The sequence below is a fragment of the Chenopodium album genome, chromosome 12, assembly GCF_948465745.1.
Source record: "Chenopodium album chromosome 12, dcCheAlbu1.1, whole genome shotgun sequence".
NCBI lineage: Eukaryota > Viridiplantae > Streptophyta > Magnoliopsida > Caryophyllales > Amaranthaceae > Chenopodium > Chenopodium album.
Window position 1 is genome coordinate 46,524,063 of NC_137845.1, and position 5,407 is coordinate 46,529,469.

Genomic DNA, 5,407 nt, shown 5'->3' on the forward strand with positions numbered 1-5,407 from the left:
TTGAAGATGGGTCGCCGTGAGTGGGGCAAAGTTTTTGCCTGTTGTGACTTCTCCATTAAATGGGTCGTTCCCTGGTGGAAGCTTGAAAAGATGATTGGTTGTAATACCCAACCCTTTTGTCGTCTTCCTAGTTTGTCAAAATTGACCTTTTATTATCCCTGTAGAGTAAAGAGGCAATATAGGGTTGCGCAAACCATTCCTACGGGAGATCTTCGTCGTCCTTATGAATTCCCCGTTTCACAAGAAGTTGAAAGAGTTGACAAGTATTGGTGTGCTATGCCTTTATGGGAAGTGATTACCCAAAAGGTTCCTCCTTCTTTGTCCAATGATGTGAAGCAATGGTTGATTGGTAGATCTCAAAAGGACCGAACCAAAGTAGAGAAGACCAATGTGAAGACTCGCCTTGGTGACAAGAAAATTCCTGCTAAGGAACGCCTAGGTGAAAGAGTTGAGTTTAAGACCCTTGTGATGTCTAAGAAGAAGAGTGCTAATAAAGACAAAGGGAAAAGGAAGGTGGACTCTACAGAAAAGAAGGTTTGGGTAGAGAAAAAGCATGGAGTTTTAGCTGTGGGAGAGACTATCCATACTAAAATCGAATGTAGAGCCTCTAATGGATGTCTCTTAGCAAAAGTGATGGATGAAGAGGAAGCTTCTGACAAGAATTAGAAAAGGATTAAGAAAGAAAAGAAAGATTAGAGTATTGCTTTTCCTTCAATTTATTAGACAATTTAAGTTAATTTTAATTTTTTTAGCTTTATTTAAATTCCATCAATAATGTAATTTTTTATTTACTAATGCAATTTCAGCTTTTTAATTAAATTAACTTTACATTAAAGCAATGAAAATAACTTAAAATATTTTTTCCGAAAAAAATTTCTTCAAGTACGGAAGTCGAAAAAATTTCCAGAATGCACCAAAGTTGTCCAGATGTCCGCAGAAAATTGGAGCTGCTCATGCGAGTCTGTCGCCAGACTTTTCCACTTGTCTCCTGGCGACACACTTGTCGTTTGGCGACAAGATCTTTTTTTTTTTTTTTTGCCGGGACGCGAAATTCTTAATAATTAAAGTGGCCGCACCCCTTAAAGGGTTGCCTACGTATCCTTTCTTAAGGAATCAGGCCAAACGTAGCTCTCTTGAGTGTCCTACTCAAGTAATTATGGGTAGTACTTCTTAAGTTGGTCAAGATTGGTCATGTTTGAGAATTCATTGCCGTCCATGTCAGTTAATTGAGCTGCACCTCCTGACAAGAGTGTTTTGACAATGTATGGTCCGGACCAATTGGGCCTGAATTTGCCTCTTGGATCCAAAACATTTTTCCTTAGTGCTTTTAGTACCAAGTCTCCAACCTTGATGTTTCTTGTCTTGACCTTCTTGTTGAAGTGCCTAGCCATACGAGTTTGGTAGCATTGGGTATGATGTAGAGCTTCTAGTCGTTTTTCATCAAGTAGAATTAACTCCTCATACCGTGCTCTAGTCCATTCAACTTCATCAAGTTTACTTTCTAACGTAATGCGTAGAGAAGGTATTTCTAGCTCTACAGGATGCACGGCATCCATTCCATAGACTAGGGCGAATGGCGTGTTTCCTGTTGACGTGCGATAACCCCAGAGTGCAAAATGGAGTTTGTCAGGCCAATCCTTGTAATTTTCTGTCATTTTCTCGATGATAGTTTTTAAATTTTTGTTAGCTGCCTCAACTGCTCCATTTGCTTGAGGTCTATAAGGGGAAGAATGGTGATGTTGAATGCCATACTTTTGTAACAATTCTTCACATTCGGCTTGAAAGTGAGTTCCATTGTCAGTTATCATCTCATGTGGGACTCCGTATCGACAAATTATGTTCCTTTCGATAAAGAGTGCTACATGTTTTGCAGTGAGTTTAGCATATGATTGTGCTTCAACCCACTTTGTGAAGTAATCGATTGCTACCAAGATGTACTCGTGACCTCCTGTTCTAGGAGGTGTGATTTTTCCAATTATATCGATCCCCCATGTTGAGAATGGCCATGGTGAGGTGGAAGTGTAGAGAAGAGATGGATGAATGTGTTGCAAGTTTGCATAAATTTGGCACTTAGGGCATCTTTTTACATATTGATGACAGTCCCTATTCATGGTAGTCCAATAATATCCTTCTCGCATTATCGTTTGGACTAGCATTATGCCATTAACATGCGTTCCACATACTCCTTCGTGGACTATTCTCATAGTTCTTTGAGCGTCCGTCTTGCCTACACATAAGAGGGCTCGACCTTTAGGTACCCTTTTGTGTAACTCATTATTTATGAGTACGTATTGGGAAGCCAAAAGTCTTAAAGCTCGTTTTGCTCTTTTGTCAGCATGAGGAGGGTATTCTCCTTTGGTGACATAATTGAGTATATCAGTATACCATGGTTCTTCTTCTTCTTCTTGGATTGTTTTATCATCCTCTATAGCTTGAATGTATGCTGGTTTGTGTCTTTTCTCTATAGTTAGAGGCATTTACTCAATTTCCTTAGGAATCCTAACCATTGAGGCTAGTCTTCCCAAGGCATCGACAAATTGGTTTTCTTCTCTAGGTAGATATGTGTATTCTACCTTTTCCAGTTGATCGGTGAGAGTTTCCAGATAGGTTTGGTAAGGGGCTAAGCTTTCGCTCCTTACTTTCCATCTTTTGGAGATTTGGTTGATGATCAAGGAAGAATCTCCGAATATTCGAAGTTTCTTTATACCCAATGCTAAAGCTGTTTCGAGGCCTACTACGCATGCTTCATATTCTGCAGCGTTGTTGGTAACGTCGAAATCTAACTTTATTGAAATTGGAACATGCTCTTCTTTAGGTGATACTAATAAGACTCCTACGCCACATCCCTTTTGGTTCGAGGCTCCATCGAAGTATAAAGTCCAAGTATCATCTTCCGTGACCATCAAGTCTTCATCTGGAAATTCATTGTCGTGTATTGGTGTCGAATCTTCTATTGGAAAGTCCGCTAAGAAGTCCGAGACTACAGATCCTTTAATAGCCTTTTGAGGCATGAATCTTACATCAAACTGGGCTAGGTTGACTATCCACCTTGAGATGCGTCCGTTAAGCGTGGATTTCTCGAATAAGTACTTGAGAGGATCCATTCGTGACACTACAAAGACTGTGTGAACAAGCATGTAGTGTCTTAACTTGGTTGTGGCCCGGCCCATACCAATGCGAGGCACAATTTTTCAAGTGGTGTATAACGTGCTTCATATTCGAGCATCTTATTGCTTAGGTAGTAGATGGCGTTTTCTTTCCCTTCTACCTCTTGTGCGAGCATAGCTCCCATTGTTTCTTTGGTGACTGTTAAGTACAACCTTAGAGGAATTCCTGGAAGCGCTGGGGCTAATACGGGATGATTGGCGAGATAGGCTTTAATCTTCACAAAGGCTTTTTGACACTTGTCGTCCCATATTACTGGCACGTTTTTCTTAAGATTCTTGAATATCGGTTCACATATTGTTGTTAGCTTAGATATGAACCTACTTATATATTGCAACCGGCCAATAAATCCTCGAATTTGCTTCTCGATTTTGGGCGGTGGCATTGACATGATTGCTTTGATCTTGGTTGGGTCTATCTCTATTCCTCTAGAGCTTATGACATATCCCAAGAGTTTGCCTGAGGTTACTCCAAAAGCACACTTGGATGGATTCAACCTCATGTTGTATTTTCTTAGTCTCTCGAAGAATTTTCTGAAGGCCACTTGATGTCCTGGACGGTCTTTAGATTTCACAATCATGTCGTCCACATATACTTCGACTTCTTTGTGCATCATGTCATGGAGTAGGGCAGTTGCTGCTCGTTGGTAAGTGGCACCCGCGTTTTTCAACCCGAATGGCATTACCGTGTAACAGTAAGTACCCAAGGTGTTATGAATGTTGTTTTCTCCATGTCTTCTTTGGCCATGAGAATCTGGTTGTACCCTGCGTATCCATCCATAAATGAGAGAAGTGCGTGATTCGCTGTATTATCTACCAAAATATCGATGTGTGGTAACGGGAAGTCGTCCTTTGGACTTGCCTTATTTAGATCTCGATAGTCGACACACATTCGAACCCTACCATCCTTTTTTGGGACTGGGACTACATTTGCAACCCATTCGGGGTATTTAGATACCCTGATAAAACCTGCAGTTATTTGTTTTTGTACTTCTTCTTTTATTTTATGAGCTACGTCGGGTTTCATTCGACGCAACTTTTGTTTTACAGGTTTCATACTTGGGATTAGTGGTATAGTGTGCTGAGCTATTTCTCTATTAATGCCTGGCATATCTTCATATGACCATGCGAATACATTGATGAATTCTTTAAGTAGATTAATTAAACCGGTTCTTTCATATTTGTTTAGCGTGAGTCCGATTTTAACTTCTCTTTTAATGGTTGTATCTTTTTAGATATCAACTGTTTCAGTGTCCTCAATTATTGGTGTCTTATTTTCAAGTGTTTCCATTGCTTTAATAATTTCTTTGTCATTTTCATCGTTAGTTAAGCAATACTCGTCATCTTGAGTTAAAGAAAGACACAAGGAATAAGGGGAAGAAGACATATTATTAAACTCAGAAATCATTACATCGAATAAATAAATGTCCGTTAGGACTTGATTGCTAACTATCCTAGGAGTAGATGCTGAAATAGAAGAATTAGAGGGAGGTGCTACAACTAGAGACTTAGAGGACTCGATAGGGGAAAACTCAGACTCAGACTCTGACTTAGACGATTCTTCGAACATTAGCCCTTGTCCTGTAGTTATTGAGATCTTCTTTTCGCTTGCAGTAGTTACCTTCACTGTCTTGTGCCATCCTCGTACTAAATTCTCTGCTGGAGTGATGAGCTTGGAAGGATCAAAGTTCTCGCTTTGTAGGACTGTTTGAATGAGTGAAGAGTTATCCTCTATATATCTTGGCTCATTCTTTTCTTGCCCAAAGAGAAGTCCCATGACATTAAAGTCAAAGCATGGGGGTGCTTTTTCTTTATGGATAGGAGTTGGGATTTCATCTAGAAAGCAACAATCCAGAAATATTTCGAATCCAGGTTGTCTTATGCCGTTTACAACAAAGGGTTCTGGAAATTCATAACATGGATAATCTTCTCCCTCTCTTATGAACTGTCCATTTAAAGTAAGAGGGTATTGATCCATTGGGATTACTTTCTTTTGTGCGCGAGCATTTCTACGTGCTTTTGATCTTTCCCGGGCTCGCTTTAGATCTTCGAGAGTCGGTTCGAAACCAAGTCCGAAAGTATCTAATTTAGGGAGGCCAGGTAATCCCATCTGTTTTGCTATCCCATTCTTCTTTCCTAGAGTCATTCCAGGGAAGTGTCCTTGTTTTCTCAGGATAGCATTGGTTATCATGTTTGAGTGGAGGTCATAGCGAAGAGGGGTCCTTTCATCTTCCTCGATTAAG